At 36.6% G+C, this 19,922-nt stretch overlaps 1 long non-coding RNA gene across 1 annotated transcript in view; it reads left to right on the top strand.

Annotated features, from left to right (window-relative positions):
- The window catches only part of LOC136817221 (uncharacterized), a 28,533-nt gene that overhangs the window by 8,455 nt on the left and 156 nt on the right, over nt 1-19,922 (top strand). The window contains exons 4-8 of the long non-coding RNA XR_010848052.1: nt 3,291-3,413; nt 4,737-4,931; nt 18,259-18,487; nt 19,112-19,251; nt 19,533-19,672. This is a non-coding gene — a long non-coding RNA (uncharacterized lncRNA). The remainder of the gene's footprint in view (nt 1-3,290; nt 3,414-4,736; nt 4,932-18,258; nt 18,488-19,111; nt 19,252-19,532; nt 19,673-19,922) is intronic.

Below are 19,922 nucleotides of genomic sequence, written 5' to 3'. Positions count from 1 at the left end.
GCCTCGAGTTCCTTATAAACGTGTTCATTATATAAAACTAGCCGTATTGTATAAGGGTTCGTAATAGCCTTAATACCCCAAACACACCACATAATCCACGGCGGCACAACACCCCCCGCCGCCCGCCCTCGCGCATCGCCCTTTTTTTCCTTCTAGTTATTCTAGTGTAAATGGTGCCTTAATAAAATAACGATATTTGTCGAACGATCGAACAGTTTTATTCGAATCACGAATCGTCTGTCGAGCGAAATCATCAAAACATAAAAATAAAACAAAAACAAAAATGTACAAAGATGGCTTGTTGGTTCTTGGGCAGTTTTGATTTATTTCTTGACAAATTCGACAAATTTGATTACCTCCGTACTTCTTTATCATAGAATATCCACTTGGTTTTGCAAGGTAAGTTTCGTTCACTAAAAGAGCACTCCTCCCGTGCGACTTGTAAAAACCACTCATTGATTTACCTTAATTGATACTTGATACTTGCTGCTAAAAGTCAAGGGATGATGAATATCCTTTCTGTCACCGTTCAAACTAATTTTTTTCCATTTAACAGCAAAATAAACATTTAAAACCGAAGAACCACTGCTTAGATTGCTTAGATGCGTGCCTCCCCGCGCGCGTCAATTTGATCAACTTCAGATTCTAAGTCCGTGTTTCGGCTTCCGGTAATTTTGTTGTCGTTCACTGCTAGGGTACACCATTTTAAAACGGCATTTTTCGCAGTCCTAGCTACCAAACCGAGAAAGTTTTCGTAGCTTCAAGCCAAACCATTCAAGGTCATTTTGATAAAATCATCGTTTGAAGATCTGATTTATATAGCAAATTTCATAGCAAATTTTTGCTTGGGATAGAAGTTAAAGGTACGTCCACACAATATAGCAAAACTGCTTCGCTCATAAATTCGCTTCGCAAAAAACGTGTAGTACTCGCCCCAAGAGATGTTCATTCATACCTTTTTGGAAGCTTATTAGGGTGTAGAATATGAAAAGTGCTGTTCAATAATTGTTTTGCTTGCCTAAATAAAGATATATGAATAAATATTTCAAAAAATGTAAAAATGCTGACGTCAGCAAAACTTATTTTTTGAATAACTTTTGATTAGCTTAACTTTAGATGCTGAAATTTTAACCAAAGTAGGACATCGTGAATAGGCACATTTTAAATCAAAAAATATTTTAAAATTTTGCTGACGTCAGCATATTTTTACAAAAATGCTTGATCCAAAATGTGATTTATTCAATATTCTCTTGCATTCTGGAAAATTTCAGCATCTAAAATTAAGCCAATCAAAAGTTATTTAAAAAATAAGTTTTGCTGACGTCAGCATTTTTACATTTTTTTGCATTATTAATCCATATATCTTTATTTAGGCAAACAAAACAATTATCGAACAGCACTTTTCATATTCTACACACTAATAGGCTTCCAAAAAGGTATGAATGAACACCTCATAGCGAGTGCTATTGGTGTTTAATTTACGGAAAATTTGGACATGCCTTAAAATGCCTGAGAGAATCATGAGACTGGAATCCATACAAAGCAGAACTGAAGTAATTTGGAAAAGAGATTATCTAAGTTAGGAAGAAATAAAACAATAAAAAAGTCTCGCAAAATTGGAATGGAAGCTACAATCTGATATAGCTTCAAAGCTACAATCATGGTCGAAATATATTAAGAATTGCGGCTATTTTAACGTTTTTCCAGATTTAAATAAAGTTCGGGTGAGAAAGTCGATCTCTTTAATTTAATTGAATATTTCATTTTGGGATGGGTAGGTTGGCAGACTTCTAGGCTATATTTTGAGCCTTCGTGGACTATTTTTGAGCTTTTGGACCCTCAGATCCAAAGGTATTAAGTCCTAAGTCTAGCGTTAAAACTCTAAGTTAATACTCTGTCCTCTGAACCTACTTTAGAGCACTTACAAATCGACCGTGGTTTCAAAGAAACTTCCTGGGGAATTTCCCTTTTTTCTCATATTATTATTATATATTAGCAGTGGCGTTTAAAGTCTGTCTCCATCGCTCGCGCGAGCGTGTACGATAGGCCAAAATGTCCTTAAATAGCACATTGACGTCACAAATTAAATTTCCTCGTACACAAAATGCGTACGACGCTTTTGTGCTCTTTTCTACGCTGAAAATTTTAAACTTTTTTGAGCGTACAGGAGCAGTGCACATCCCAATGGATAATTTTTCAACCAATCAAGAAAGAGAAAAACCGCTGAGTAAACAAAAAAATATAAACATGCAGATTGTGTCCGCCGATTTCTTGATGGAAATGTAACATTGATCGGGCGGAGTGTGCGGCCGAACCTTAAGCCGAATGTTAAGAATTTTGGCCTAACGTGCACTCTCGCACGATCGATGTAAACAGGTTTTTAAGCACACTTTATCCGGTCTTTTTTAATCTATTTGAATTTTTCTTTCAAGAGAAGAATCATTTAAAGATTTATGTTTACAGTCAGTTTTTTTTCAATATCAAAGTGTCATGGTTTTAATACTTAATGGTCACTATTTAGAAAATAGATTGGTTGTTTTAATTACTCTAAGATAACAGCCAATCATTAACGCATCTAAAAAGCGCAATAATGTTGTGATTACAGTTGACGCTCTCTAATTCGATATTCAAGGGGAATCGGGTTTTCATCGAATACAGGAGCGTATCGAATAGTAGGAAGTCTCCCTAATCCGATAAACACGAGGTAAATATCGAATTATAGAGCTGAGAAAGAAAAATATGAGCGAGACTCGATTGGACAGATGTCTAAGTTCTAGCCGAAAACCTAAGTTCTTCGGAAGAAAACTTTCGATATTTGCCTGTTTTGAAAAGTTTTGAGGAATCGAATTTCGAAATTATAATTCAAACGCAAAACAATCGAAAATTTGAATTTCGAACTCCGTCCTAAAGGCCTTTTTGCACGCTAGAAATCGAATAAGAGAGCGAAAAACCTGCAAGGGACTTCAAATTTTCATCAAAAACGGGAGCTTATCGAATAATAGAATGTCGAATAGTAGAGCGTAGTTTATGAGAGTTTCTTAAGGAAATTTGACGATGACTTTCAATTTGATCGAAAACGAGGGCTTATCGAATAGTAGAACGTCGAATTAGAGAGCGTTCACTGTATTTCCTCATTTGGTCGTCTTCTAGAAAACCAATCACGTTATCGCGATTTTTTTTGGCAGCATACAGCTAATCATTAATGCGAATCTTGGCCAATCATAATAGGCTAATTTGCAAATATCATTTTTCGCGAGTGCAATTCTAATTTTTTTTTTTCTTTTCACCAGGACGACGTGTGAAAGCACGCGATGATGGAAGTTATGACGGAAGGCTTTTTGGATTCAAAAAAAAGGAGTAGAGTAGAGAAGCTGTTATCGTTCAAGATTTGCTGCAGAAAGTTTGGTTTTGAGGTACCTTTTATTTTACTATTTTCTTCTGGCTTAAGGTTTAAAATCTCCCCTTCTAAATATAGCTGTAGGCAAAAATTTAGAGACAACTTTCTGCCTTTGTGGTTTTTTATTCCGGCTGAAAGCGTGGGGTAAATCATCAAAGAATTGACGCACTAGATCCGGAAATATAGTATTGTATTGGAATTAGAATTTATGTCTCATTCATCTTAAAAACTTTACCAGGACGTTGGCAACACGCATATCTCAAAGAGAACTCTACTAGAAAAGGATTTATTCAGCTAATGACACCTAAAGCGGGCTGTAAACATATTTTCAAATATTAATTTAGAAGATGATTCCTTGTAACCAATTTTTCAGTCTAACAAATTTGTATTTTTTTAAGCCATCTATTTTTAATATTTGCAATATATTTGACCACAAAGACTTAATTTTCACCGGAACATCTCTATTCGTATTTCTAAGCAGGGTCGGATACAGGAGGTAGGCTATCTTATTCATGGAGAGTAATTAGTTTCCATATGAAGTAATACGATAATAAAGTGCACTCTCCTCCATTGGTTATAGCCTCCCTCTGTATCCGCGCCTGCTAAGGGAAGCACGTTTCACGTCTTTGAAATTTATCTTGGAAGATTAGGTCTCGGATCGTTCATAAACTCTTTCAGTCCTTCATTCTCATGTTTTTGACAAATCTTATTTTGACTCTGATCCTAAAACAAGCTCTAAAATCATATACAGAGTAGTACTCTTGTCTCCCGAATAGACGCCCCCCCCGCTAATAGCTAAGAGAAAAAATCCACCCCGCTCTTATAAAGACCCTCCCCACTAATTAAATTCGAATAATATTACCCCTTCTTATTCCACCTCCTCCCACTTATTAGAATTTGGAAAATTTTCCTACCCCCTGCTTATTCGGACCCCCCCTGTCTATTCGGGAAACAAGAGTATATGAGCTATACAGAATTTAAAGTACTTGAAAGTAATGCGATGTGAAAGTTTTTGTTTTTTAAACAAAGTATTGTGAATATAGTATAAGAAAACCCTTTGGTATGAACGGTGTTTGGGATATCAACTTTAACACTCAAAATTGATTTCAAAGATCAACAAATACGCCGAAGTCTCCAAAAGAGTTTTAATTCTATTGTGGTCTGTGTTTATGTTCCACAATGAGTTAATTAAGTTTAAGGGGGTTTACCAATTTTTATAAAGTCAAGTCACCAGTTTCCATGTTTTCTTTTTCCTGCTTATATATTCCTTTTTAGGTCATAGAGTATTCCTGATCTCTTTGGGAAACGATGTATGATTGATATATCAATTTTATTTCAGGTTGTAAAAAGAGTTCTTCAAAGCGAAAGAACTCTGGAAACCTCACTTCGTGCTCACAACTGGACAGCTTGCTCACACTATGTTTGAGATATAAACTGGAGCTTCAAGCTAAAATTCACTTGGCGATTTGATACGAAACCAGCTGGCAACACCATTGTTTCAACGTCGATCCTGCGTAAAGAGTCAATCCTCAAAGTACAAATTTTCATTTTATATGGAATGTGTGGTAAAACATTTGTAGATCTTCGGCCCAACAAATTATTCTGTTCTTGCCTCGACGCTTTTCTCCTACAAAACCTTAGAATTGCAACGTACACTTGCAGAGACTTGAAAAGCGTATTTATAGCTTTAGAGTTCCAATTAATTACTACACATCTCATTATACACCCCTGTCTCACAGCCCCGGTGGAACTTTTTTCCTCAGTTGGGATAAAAACTCCCATTAAAATCCGAATATCCGGATATAAATTCTGTTGTTCCAAGAAGAATTCAGTGGGATTTCGAATGGGGATGAAAACAAAGTCAATTTATCAGTGGGGCTGAATATACAGGGCATTTTCCCACTGGGGACAAAGTCTTTCCCAAATTTTCCAGAGGGGCTGGGGTCCCAGCGGGTCTATGACACAGGGGTGTCATTATCAACAGGTGTCATTCAAATTCTTTGAAAACTAAACACTGTACAAAGAGTACGAATCTCTTGACCATGCAAGAAGTATTATCCCTGTCTGTCCTCATAAACTGATTTGTGGCGCACAAGACCAACACCAAATTTAGGTAATATTTCATAGTTTTATCAAGTGTCAAGTTTATTAAAAAGCGCTGGTTTATTTTTTCATAAATATCCTTTTGTAAATTTTGCGGCGCATTTTTTGCTCACGAGTCAAGTAATTGATAAAGCGCTTCCGCAGAATTAATCTTTGATAAGCAATTCGGCGGGACTCTAGTGTGACTAACTGGAGTGGCACAAACTTGTCGAACAAAATTGCGGGTTATCGAACGGATCAAACCGAAACCTATTGATCGAACTTAATCGAACACTCACAATTTTTAAAAAAATATTGAGTATTCACTTAACTTTAATCGTTTGATTAGATTGATTGTTTGATTGGTTCGACAAGTTCGATTGAATAAGCCGGTCATCAAATCGAATTTTTCTTTTAGCATACTACAACAGTTTGCTCTAAAGATCCTTCTCAAATGTGACAAAACCAGACCTGATCAATCGAACTTTTCAAACTGATCGAATTAATCAAACACCATCAAACAATTATATTTTAATGTTCAGTTCAGTTCTGCATCTTGAATACTCCAGCAGTTAGGGTCCAAAATTATCTGTTCCGTATTATGGAAATAAAATCCTGATAATTGAGCTTATACTTATAGGATGTTGTGCGGGAAAATTCACACCGTTATTGCGTGCTAATTTATTCATAGGTAATATCTGATTTCCCGTTTGCATCCACTGAAGTCTGGAGTAATTACTTTCTTGGAGGTTACTTGAAATTGATTTTTCTCAGTATCGAGACTACCAATCTTGTTGAGGTACCAGTGTTGTTGTTGTTGTTGTTGTTGTTGTTGTTGTTGTGTGTTGTTGTAAGGGTGCCATGAATGACACAGTGTTTGATTTTTCCTAATTTCTTGCACGGCGATGCATAGTCAGGCACAGTAGCAATACCAAAAAATATCACCAAATCTGACTAAGAATTTTTTAAGCCATACATGACAGAAATATGTTAAAAATCACGGATTTCGCACACTTTGAATTATGTTTTCATTATTTCTCTTTGTTTATTCAGACAAACACATTATTCATAGCAATGTTCAAGATTAAGCATGGTTTGGGTGGTCAAGCTGAGTGATGGACACATATTAGATGTATCTTCGTCCGGCGCCTCATTGGATAGCCTCTCCTCAGAAGTCAACCCTCTCCCTCCACGCGGTGTCCACCTGGTTAACACAAATCGAGGGCTCTGGCGACAGGTCAAGTATTCGGCGTCCTGTATAAATAACTAATAGTTTACTTGCTGGCTTATTCGGTTTTACTGTGAGGATTGACTGAAGTGAGAGTCTGCTGATTTAAGATCGGGGTGGTTTATTGACAAGTGGTTGACACTTTTTGGTTTCATCGTTCTCTTGATCCAATATATTTCCGATCTTTGCGCAGACTCGATCTTCCGACGCTTGCGTATAGACGAGAGCGGAACGACATGATTGAAATATACAAAAATTTCAATGTCTACGATAGATCTTCAGCACCAGATGCGTGTCACAAGGAACCATGAACACAACCTTCAACTCATTGAGCGAATCCCAAAAGATGGTGTGAGAGGTGCACAGTTCAATTCATTTTACTATCGAACAAAGGTCCTTGGAATAATCTACCAGCTGACGTCGTCAAATCTAAAACCGTGTTCCAATTCAAGGTTAACCTGGACGAAGCATGGAAAGAAAGACCGCAAAGACTCCAGCAACCAAACGGGATAGAAGAAAACTTTAGAATTCCGGACTTAACAAAACGATTTTTTTGTAAACAACTTTATTGTAGATCCTTTCGGAGAGGCAGAAATGCCTGTGAAGGGGAATTCATTAAATAAATAAATGAATGAAATGAATAAATAGACATTGTCGGGTGATCAGGTGATCATGTATTACACTGTGTCTTCCGGTGAGTTAGTATCTCTGTAACAATACTCAGCCCTGCAACTGTAGGTTGACGACAGGAAGGACATCCGGTCATAAAACTCATGCATCAACTCTTCTTCAAAGTCCTTTCTCTGTAACTCAAGGTGTTTTCCGTGTCAATGAGTGAATGGATGTACATAGTTAGTCGCGAACGGTTGCGTATTCTGTGGCGAGTAGCCTAATCTAGTGTGCTGGGTAACTCAGATTGGCTTTATTGACCCATGCATGTTACACATGGTCCTGACAGCCAATTATGAAAACTAAAATATTTACAAAATTCGCTCTGGTACTTTGAATTTTTTTTTTTTTTTTTTTTTTTTTTTTTTTCTTTATTGAAACAAAGACACGTGTACACTACGAACATATATTACAAAACATTACTTAAACATAAAATATAGTCCCTCCCCCCGCTAGGAACTAACGTTATATCGCCAGAGGTACTAGACTATGTAAAAAATAAATAAATAAGTAAATAAAGAAAATAAAAAATCTTGGAGAAGGAAGCTACAGTTGTTTAGGTAAAAGCCTAAAATAAAGCACCGCTAAACCTTCCAGTTTCGTTAAGAAATTCAACAACAGAACAAAGAATAGATTTATTTAGATTTGAAGTCAAACTTTCATCCCCATATAATAAAAGCCGACAGAAAAAAGGAGGGTTAAGTGGCGGATGAAAAATAATGCCTAGGGTCTGAAGTTTGTCGAACAAAGATTGTCTTGCATGGGAATATATAGAGCAGTGCAGAAGAAAGTGTTGAGTGTTTTCAACAGAGTTAGTTCGGCAACCACAGAAAGGGTCTAAAGTGTCGCGGAAGCCATGTCTAAATTTATGCTCGTTGAGATGGCTGAAACCGACCCGAAGTCGATTAAGAAAGATCACTCCTTGAATGTCAGGAACATCAAAAACATGGGATTGCTTGGGTCTCAAAAATTCATAGATTGCTTTTTTGAAAGTTTTAATTGAAGGTAGATCTCGTATATTACCTCCCAGAACATTCCACTGAGATATGCAGTACGGAAAAAAAGTGTTACGGAAACGTTCAGTTCGTATATTAAGAGGATAAATAGGATTTCTTGTTCTAAGGCCACCTGGTGCTGTAAGTCTTACTGGCAGGTAGTTACGTAAATACGAAGGGGCTAAATTGTTAATAATTCCATAGAAGAATGTCATTCTTCTAGCAAAGCGCCTGTCAGCAAGACTTTCAAGACCAAGTTCTGAATATAGTTTTTCTTGAGACGTTCCACGAAAACAGCCTGTTATAGCAAGGCAGGCATTATATTGAATAGATTCAAGCTTCTGCACAAAGGTAGCATTTCCTGGGCGGTCATATACGATATCACCATAATCAAGATGAGGCCTAATGAAAGATTTATAAATGGTTAGTAGAGATCTCCTAGGCACATGCTTGCGAAGTCGGTTAATAAGACCAATTCCTTTATTGGCCTTTTGTATCTTCTCATCTAGATGGCGATCAAAAGAAAGTTTTGAATCTAAGATTAAACCAAGATGTTTCTGGTACTCACTGGTCGCGATATTAGAGTTATTAAAGGATATTACTGGAGCATTAGGAGGAGTGAGTCTACAGGTAAAATAGACTTCAACAGCTTGCTTAGATGGGTCAGGGTTAAAAGACATCTTCCATTGATGAGCCCAATCAGTTATCCTGGAGAGATCTCTGTTAAGTACATCAAGGCTCAAGAGTTGATCAATCACAAGAGAGAATAAAGAGGTATCGTCAGCAAAGATCTTGGGTTTTGACTCAAGGTTTTCTGGAAGATCATTAATATAAATTAAGAAGAACAATGGACCAAGAATCGAGCCTTGAGGTACCCCTGCATTGATTCGCTTCCACTCAGATGTTTTCCCATTCAACACAACTCTCTGATGCCTATCGTCAAGAAAGCTGCGAATTAAGGAAAGTAACGGTCCAGTCACCCCATAAGATTTGAGTTTAAAGAGTAAGCCATCGTGCCACACCCGATCGAATGCCTTTGAAATGTCTAAAAACACCCCCCTGGTATCTAGAGAAGGATCTTTGTCAAACCCTGTATAAATATCATGCGTTATGGATAACAACTGAGAAATGCAGGAATCCCCCTCCCGAAAACCAGACTGACAAGGAGAAAATAAGTTGTTATTTTCAAAATATCTGTAAAGTGTATCATAAATACACTTTTCATATATTTTTCCAAACACAGGAAGAAGAGACACTGGTCTGTAGTTTTTGGCTATGCTCCTGTCTCCCTTTTTATAGACAGGAACCACGTTTCCTTTCTTCCACTGTGATGGGAAGATGCCAGAGTTGATAGAAAGATTGAATATACTAAGCAAAGGTTTTACTAGAGACTTACCACAGATTCTGACCATACGAGTAGAAATATTATCCCACCCATGGGCCTTGTTAACATTCAAAGAATTAATAATAGACTCGATTTTTTCTTCTTCAAATACAAGATTATCGAGTCTGGAGTTAGTAAGAAATTGTTCAGGTGGCAAAACACTGCCAGTATCGATAAGTGAGCATTGGTTTGAAAAAAAAGAGTTGAAAATATCGGCCTTCTCAGAAACATCGCTTACAAGGACGTTTCTTTCATTTCGAATAGGTGGAATTTTCGGGGTTTTACGTACGTTCAGAAACTGCTTCAGAGTAGACCAGTATTTCTTACTTCCTATGTTTGGATCATTTAAAGAGTTGCCAAGACGAGAAAAATAGTTATCCTTGGCAGTCTTGATGGCCAATCTACACCTGTCAACCATGTCAACAAGTGCCTGACCATCTAAAGGATTTCCCCATTTTCTCCAACGACGATATATCTTAGCCTTATCCAAAAGCATCTGCTTTATCTCAGGAGTCATCCATAACGCATCTTTGTCTCTGATGGTGATAGTTTTATTTGGAACAAAATTAGAAAAAATATTCAGTATGTATTCAGAGAGAAGGGAAACACGATCTTCTACGTTGAGTCCCAGAAAGGAGGTTTCCCAATCAATGGCATTCAGGGCAAGCACGATTCCCCTCTCATCAGCACGAGAAAAGTCCCAAATCTTGCGTTTATAGGCTGGAGGGAATGTAGTTTGAAAGTTTAGTTTTACGAAGGGTATCTGGTGGTGGCAACGTGGATTAAGTGAAGGTAAAACCCCGGAGTCTAAAATAGGAGTCCGCGAAGATGAAAAAATAAGATCAATGCAAGAAGGAGAACACCCAGGACGAAGATGAGTCGGCTCATCAATCAGTTGATGTAACCCATATTGTGAAGCTAACTCGCTAATGTCCTCTCCTTGAGAATTTGTGATATCACCAGTCCACCAAACTGAGTTTCTTGCGTTAAAGTCACCGAGAAAAATAGCTAAAGTAGGAGAAACATTATAAATTTTTCTGATAGTTTCCTCCAATTTTTGTTTAAATGCAGAAAATTCTTCTGCATTTTGACTAGGAGTTCGGTAGAGAAGACAAAGAAGAAGTTTTTTCGAACCAGATTTAACTTCACAAACAAGGCACTCGTCAAGAGAAGACAACTCAGGCCTTCTATCAACAGAAAGACCCTCTCTATAATAAAGACAAACACCACCTATTTTTGAGTTAGATGGGTGATCACATCTGAGCAACTCATAATTTTCTATCTTCAACCTCGAATCATCGCTCTCGATAGAAGAATCGAGAAACGACTCACCAACGCAGAAGATATCAAACTTGTGAGCACTCAGAAAGGCAGTAATTTGAGCAATCTTTGAAAATTTATTAACCCAAACGCTGTTTAGATTCCAATGAGAAATTGATAAGGTGTTATCTTTCTCTCTCGGCCCCGGGTTAGACTCAATATCTCCTGCCAAAAGGAGAAGGCTAAGCTGAAAAAGTGTATAAAAATATTGTAACCAGAAAAGATGGAAACGATAGGGGAGAAGATTTGGTAACCCCCAAAACATAAGATTAATACATAGACTTAGGCTTACTCTCCCGAAAAGATATTTGCAAGAGTTAAAATTTCCAACGCACGCTCTATACTGCTGTAGACTTATTCCCATATCAAGCCATCCGGTTCGACAAATCCAAAACCAAAACAAACCTTACAGATGTAGCTCCAACATACACATAAAATAGTAAAAAAGATACGACAAGACATTATAGAAAAAAAAAGAGTTGATAAAAAGTAATTAGGTAGAAAATACTCGAACACAAATGTAATGGTAATCACACCCGTAATCAAAGTGCAGGTGATAAAAAGACAAAAGAAAAGCAATTAATAATCACTTTCAGTGTAGAAAAAGGGCATTATATAAAATGCAAAAACGGCAGATGGTTTAAAAAATGTTATAATGGAAAAAAAGAGAAGAGTTTGATGAAAAACAAAATCACAACAGAAAAAAAAACTCTATGTTTTCAAGATTATGTCAGATTATGTCACCAAAGATACATAGATGCTATACATCAAGGGTGTTGACATGACAAAAGATGGACTACTCTGTACGCAAAATCATATCTTTGAACGTGTGAATGTTGTCGAAGAACTTGTACTGGGAGGATTTCAATTTCGCAACCACATTGCAGTTGATGTCTCCAAATACGTACTCAACGTTACAATCTCTCGTGATCAACTCTCTGGCCTCATCCAACAATTTGAGACGCTGTTTCGTCAAATCCAAATAAACTTTTATATTTTTGTTCGTAGCATTTTTCCTATTTTTGTAGATACTTGTTCGTTTATTGAAGGAGTAAAATTTAACAATCATAGTTTTACGATCTTTTCCCACACGATGGGCCCTGTCAATGTCACTTGCCTCTAAGTTGATATTCAAATCCTTACAAACCTCAGTCACCTTAGTCGCACAATACTTTGAATGTCGGAACCATGAAAGGTAGATCTGGAGAAATTGTAGACACAGTTTCACGTCGCGAAATTTCAATCTGTGCGAAGAATCTCGCTGGAAAGGTCATTCAGCCAGAGAAATCAGTGGTAAAAACAGCAAATATAAATTTTTCTGGTATGGTGATGTTGCTGGTTATGATGGTGCTGGTATCCTTCTTGATGAAGCTTTTATCGAAAATGTTATATCAGTTGAACGTGTAAACAGTAGGATTATGTATATCTGTATCATGATAGAGAAATCAATCATCCGTTTCTTCAGTGTCTCTGTACCTCAAACTGGTCTTCCTGAATCTGAGAAAGACAAATTTTATAATGATCTCTTGGCTCAAACGGCCATAACTCCAGCAAAGTAATTTTCAATAATATGTGGTGATCTCAAAATGGTCATGTTGGCAAGGATACAGCTGGCTTCGACATGGTGGAAATGGCATGTTCATGGTGGAAATGGTTATGGTCCTAGAAATGCTGACGGTGTTAGGTCTCTATACTTCTGTTTAGCTGCTAATCTATCTATCACAAACACTTTCATTTCCAAACCAGACAGTAAATTGATCACTTACTAGTCTGGACCATCTGTATCTCAAATAGATTTTATTCTTATCCCTCGTAACCACCTTAAATTAGTTCATAATTTTACTGTTATAAATGGGGAAGAATGTACACCCTATCACAAATTAATTATTGGTGACATGAAACCTTCCCTAGACGTGTCTGGAAACTGAGAGACCCTGCTTTGTCCGAAGTCTTTCGTGAATGTGTTAACGCTAAATTACAAAACGCAATGATATTGAGTCTTGGAAAATATTAAAGTCTTCCATTCTCGAGTCATTTGATACAACCTATGGTTGATCTAAATCGCAACAGAGGTGTAAAGAAACTTGGTGGTGGAATGAAACCGTTGATTTTGCGGTGAAAGAAAAGTGCAGACTTTGGAAATGTTGGAAACAAGGTGGTCAAAAAGAGCCCTACTTGGATGTCAAACGTAGAGCGAAGTCTGGGGTTTATATTGCTAAGAAAAATGCTTCTGATGAAAGATTTTGCTATCTTCATGACAAGGATAAGCTGAATCATGTTTTCCAGCTTGCCAGAAAGTTAAAATCTGAAAGTCAGGACATTGTTGGCGAGAAATTTATCAAGAATAAAGAAGGTGTCATTGTGTATGATGATAAGTCGAAATTAGATGTTTGGAAGCAACATTACGCGGTACTTTTGAATTCGGAGTTTGATTGGGACGAATCTGTTCTCTCTCATGCAGAGCTCATCATAGGTCCCCCGTTAAAAATTCCGCAGGAAATGGTACTATCAGCTATAAAGAAAATGAAGTCTTGCAAATCTGTGGGCCCTAGTAGCATTTTTCCGGTCATTCTCAAGATCTCATGTGACAGTGTTGATCCAAAACTAACACCACTTATAAATATGGTCATTCGTGAAGGTAAAGTTCCTGTAGAATGGAATGAATCTTTCATTATCAGTCTGTACAAAGGTAAAGGTGACTCACTAGAGTGTGGCAACCGTCGCGGTCTTAAGTTGCTTGAAGTTTCACTTAAAGTTCTTGAACATATTCTCGAAATTCGTGTCAAAGAGCAAATCTCAATCGATGAGATGCAATTTGGCTTCATCCCTGGTCGAGGTACGACTGATGCTATTTCTATTCTTCGACAGCTACAAGAAAAATATTTAGGCAAAAGGAAAGATATTGTCTTCGCCTTCGTAGATTTGGAAAAGGCCTTTGATCGCATTCCCAGGAAGGTACTATGGTGGGCTATGCGTAGCCTTGGTGTCCCTAAATGGATTGTACAAACTGTTCAAGCGATTAATAACGGTCCAAAATCGTGTGTCAGGATTAATGGTCAGTTTAGTGAAGAATTTAACGCAAAGGTTGGTGTCCATCAAGACTCAGTCCTAAGTCCTCTGTTATTTATAATTATTATGGAGGCTCTGTCCCGAGAATTTCGAACTGGCTGTCCCTGGGAATTACCGTACGCTGATGATCTTGTTATTGTTGCTGAATCAAAGAATGAGCTCTTGTTAAAGCTTCTTTTGTGGAAACAAGGAATTGAAGCTAATTGCCTTATTGTTAACACTCGTAAGACCAAGGTTACGCACTGCATAATGGCCTGAGTGAAAGACAAAAATTAAGTAAATGACCTTGTGGTGTTCTTTATAAGGGTGTAGGAAGCAATTCTATTCTATGTAGTAGATATCAATGCTACATACACAAACGTTGCTATAGGATAAAAGGTCACCTAAAAGGAGACTTGAATTATGTATGTCCAGTCTGTTTAAATCATGTTGATGTACCTCATCCTACTGTTTTTGCTATATATAGTTTAATCTTGAAATTGTACAGACATTTTTTTATCTCGGTGATATGATTGAAAACAATGGTGGCTGCTTTGATGCCATTACTTCCCGTGTCAGGTAGGCATGAAAGAAATTCAGGGAGTTACTTCCAATTTTAACAAATAAAAATATTTCTTTCAAGTGTCGTGGTCGTGTATTTTCATTTGCTGTGAGAGGTGTCATGTTACATGCAAGCACACCTTGGGCTGTAACTGTGGATGGTTGAAGCAGGCTTGTTCGCAATGATAATGTTATGATTAGGTAGATTTCTTCAACGCGTTTGTCAGAAAGGGTCTTTATGACTGTTCTTTAAGATGGGCTTGACATCGCTCCGATTGACGATTTGCTACGTTAAGGTAGGCTACGCTGGTTCCAGTGTATGACAGGAAAAGATATTGAGCTCGTATTTAAAATAATGCACTCAACATGCACCATTTCTTGTAAGTGTAACCCTGGCATTCATTTGCTTACACTGAGCATAGCAGTGAATATTGTGTTTACATGCTTTCAGAATGAACAGAGCCAATGACGGGTAAATATTTTGAACTTGTATTCACGACAATTCACTCAACATGCTCCATTTTTTTAAAAAGTGAAACCCTGGCATTCATTTGCTTAGACCGAGCATAGCAGTGAATATTGTGTTTACATGCTTTCAGAATGAACAGAGCCAATGACGGGTAAATATTTTGAACTTGTATTCACGACAATTCACTCAACATGCTCCATTTTTTTAAAAAGTGAAACCCTGGCATTCATTTGCTTAGACCGAGCATAGCAGTGAATATTGTGTTTGCATGCTTTCAGAATGAACAGAGCCAATGGTAAATATTTTAAACTTGTATTCACGACAATTCACTCAACATGCTCCATTTTTTAAAATAAAAAGTGAAACCCTGGCATTCATTTGCTTAGACCGAGCATAGCAGTGAATATTGTGTTTACATGCTTTCAGAATGAACAGAGCCAATGACGGGTAAATATTTTGAACTTGTATTCACGACAATTCACTCAACATGCTCCATTTTTTAAATAAAAAGTGAAACCCTGGCATTCATTTGCTTAGACCGAGCATAGCATTGAATATTGTGTTTACATGCTTTCAGAATGAACAGAGCCAATGACGGGTAAATATTTTGAACTTGTATTCACGACAATTCACTCAACATGCTCCATTTTTTTAAATAAAAAGTGAAACCCTGGCATTCATTTGCTTAGACCGAGCATAGCATTGAATATTGTGTTTACATGCTTTCAGAATGAACAGAGCCAATGACGGGTAAATATTTTGAACTTGTATTCACGACAATTCACTCAACATGCTCCATTTTTTTAAATAAAAAGTGAAACCCTGGCATTCATTTGCTTAGACCGAGCATAGCAGTGAATATTGTGTTTACATGCTTTCAGAATGAACAGAGCCAATGACGGGTAAATATTTTGAACTTGTATTCACGACAATTCACTCAACATGCTCCATTTTTTAATAAAAGTGAAACCCTGGCAATTCATTTGCTTAGACCGAGCATAGCATTGAATATTGTGTTTACATGCTTTCAGAATGAACAGAGCCAATGACGGGTAAATATTTTGAACTTGTATTCACGACAATTCACTCAACATGCTCCATTTTTTTAAAAAGTGAAACCCTGGCATTCATTTGCTTAAACCGAGCATAGCAGTGAATATTGTGTTTACATGCTTTCAGAATGAACAGAGCCAATGACGGGTAAATATTTTGAACTTGTATTCACGACAATTCACTCAACATGCTCCATTTTTTTAAAAAGTGAAACCCTGGCATTCATTTGCTTAGACCGAGCATAGCAGTGAATATTGTGTTTACATGCTTTCAGAATGAACAGAGCCAATGACGGGTAAATATTTTGAACTTGTATTCACGACAATTCACTCAACATGCTCCATTTTTTTAAATAAAAAATGAAACCCTGGCATTCATTTGCTTAGACCGAGCATAGCATTGAATATTGTGTTTACATGCTTTCAGAATGAACAGAGCCAATGGTAAATATTTTGAACTTGTATTCACGACAATTCACTCAACATGCTCCATTTTTTTAAATAAAAAGTGAAACCCTGGCATTCATTTGCTTAGACCGAGCATAGCATTGAATATTGTGTTTACATGCTTTCAGAATGAACAGAGCCAATGACGGGTAAATATTTTGAACTTGTATTCACGACAATTCACTCAACATGCTCCATTTTTTTTAAAAGTGAAACCCTGGCATTCATTTGCTTAGACCGAGGATAGCAGTGAATATTGTGTTTACATGCTTTCAGAATGAACAGAGCCAATGACGGGTAAATATTTTGAACTTGTATTCACGACAATTCACTCAACATGCTCCATTTTTTTAAATAAAAAGTGAAACCCTGGCATTCATTTGCTTAGACCGAGCATAGCATTGAATATTGTGTTTACATGCTTTCAGAATGAACAGAGCCAATGACGGGTAAATATTTTGAACTTGTATTCACGACAATTCACTCAACATGCTCCATTTTTTTAAAAAGTGAAACCCTGGCATTCATTTGCTTAGACCGAGCATAGCAGTGAATATTGTGTTTACATGCTTTCAGAATGAACAGAGCCAATGACGGGTAAATATTTTGAACTTGTATTCACGACAATTCACTCAACATGCTCCATTTTTTTAAATAAAAAGTGAAACCCTGGCATTCATTTGCTTAGACCGAGCATAGCATTGAATATTGTGTTTACATGCTTTCAGAATGAACAGAGCCAATGACGGGTAAATATTTTGAACTTGTATTCACGACAATTCACTCAACATGCTCCATTTTTTGCAAAAGTGAAACCCTGGCATTCATTTGCTTAGACCGAGCATAGCATTGAATATTGTGTTTACATGCTTTCAGAATGAACAGAGCCAATGACGGGTAAATATTTTGAGCTTGTATTCACGACAATTGACTCAACATGCTCCAATTTTTTTAAAAAGTGAAACCCTGGGATTCATTTGCTTAGACCGAGCATAGCATTGAATATTGTGTTTACATGCTTTCAGAATGAACAGAGCCAATGACGGGTAAATATTTTGAACTTGTATTCACGACAATTCACTCAACATGCTCCATTTTTTTAAATAAAAAGTGAAACCCTGGCATTCATTTGCTTAGACCGAGCATAGCAGTGAATATTGTGTTTACATGCTTTCAGAATGAACAAAGCCAATGACGGGTAAATATTTTGAACTTGTATTCACGACAATTCACTCAACATGCTCCATTTTTTAAAAAAGTGAAACCCTGGCATTCATTTGCTTAGACCGAGCATAGCAGTGAATATTGTGTTTACATGCTTTCAGAATGAACAGAGCCAATGACGGGAAATATTTTGAGCTTGTATTCACAACAATGCAAAAGCAAAAACACCAGAGGAAAAAGGAAACAGCGAAAAGACACAAACTTCGCCACCCGCATATTGTGGTCAAGATGACAATTTCTGTTGGCCTTTAAAAAGCCTGGAGGTTGATACTTACAGTAACTAATTTAGTTTATTTTTTTTCTTTAGGTATAATAGATTAAATAAGCACCAGAATACCCCTGTTCATTCCTTTCATTTTTTTATTACTTTATTTTTTAATAGGTGTCAGTGAATCTTACTGGATTACTTTAAAAATTTATTGCAAATTTTTTGAAGCCTGGAGACAACTGAAGCACTAAAATCATCAATGAAGGAAGATGTAAAAACTTTTATGGGGATGATTTCATACTCCAAGTACATCAGATTATCATAAAATTAACGTTGCTGTGACACCATAATGTGAATCAGCAGATTAAAGACTCAAATCGAGTTTCAGCTGTCAAGTCATGAAGTAATAGATCACCTACTACTTATTTATTAATCTATTACGATGACGATTGCATAGAATATGTTTGATCCACGCAAAGACCTAAAGAGGTAAAAGAAGATCTCTTTTTTATCTTATTAAAGTAGCTTTCACATGAGGGACAAGTAAAGATTCCCTCATTTTTGATAATATGAATCTTCTTTATATTGAAAATGCGATTATTAGATTCAAACCATTTATGAAAGTAATAATGCGGCTTTGTCTAACTTAGTAATTATGTGATGAGTCGGTTGTATCATATTTCAAAAATGTGCTGATGAAACAACCATTCCATCCATATATTCAGCTGAGACATACGTAATATTTGGTAAGGAAAGGTTTATTTTTGTCAACCAGTACTTCCTATAGAACACATGTCTGTCAGTGATGAGTAGGTTTTATCATATTTCAAAACTCATCTTAGACAAATTTGTAAAGGGTGCAGTGTCTCTTGCAAATCATTATCTAATGTAATCAAATGGTGCCAAACTGTAAGTGATTAGTTAATCATATCTTGAGCTTACTAGATTCAAACTCTTTAAAAAATTATTGAACGTCGGACTTAGTGATTTTGTAAATTTGTTTAAAGCAAATAATTATCCATTTTAGGATCACACTGGGTCACACAGCAGGGCGTATTTACAGTGCACTTGTATGGAGAAAACCTTTTTGCAGAGTTCAACATTCTGAATGTGCTGATGAAACAACCATTCCATCCATATATTCAGCTGAGACATACGTAATATTTGGTAAGGAAAGGTTTATTTTTGTCAACCAGTACTTCCTATAGAATACATGTCTGTCAGTGATGAGTAGGTTTTATCATATTTCAAAACTCATCTTAGACAAATTTGTAAAGGGTACATTGCCTCTTGCAAATCATTATCTAATGTAATCAAATGGTGCCAAACTGTAAGTGATTAGTTAATCATATCTTGAGCTTACTAGATTCAAACTCTTTAAAAGATTATTGAACGTCGGACTTAGTGATTTTGTAAATTTGTTTAAAGCAAATAATTATTCATTTTAGGATCACACTGGGTCACACAGCAGGACGTATTTACAGTGCACTTGTATGGAGAAAACCTTTTTGCAGAGTTCAACATTCTGAATGTGCTGATGAAACAACCATTCCATCCATATATTCAGCTGAGACATACGTAATATTTGGTAAGGAAAGGTTTATTTTTGTCAACCAGTACTTCCTATAGAATACATGTCTGTCAGTGATGAGTAGGTTTTATCATATTTCAAAACTCATCTTAGACAAATTTGTAAAGGGTGCAGTGTCTCTTGCAAATCATTATCTAATGTAATCAAATGGTGCCAAACTGTAAGTGATTAGTTAATCATATCTTGAGCTTACTCGATTCAAACTCTTTTAAAAATTATTGAACGTCGGACTTAGTGATTTTGTAAA

This window comes from Clytia hemisphaerica, unplaced genomic scaffold, assembly GCF_902728285.1.
Source record: "Clytia hemisphaerica strain Z4C2 unplaced genomic scaffold, Clytia hemisphaerica genome assembly, whole genome shotgun sequence".
NCBI classification, from domain to species: domain Eukaryota; kingdom Metazoa; phylum Cnidaria; class Hydrozoa; order Leptothecata; family Clytiidae; genus Clytia; species Clytia hemisphaerica.
This window is presented reverse-complemented; position numbering and strand designations above follow the sequence as displayed.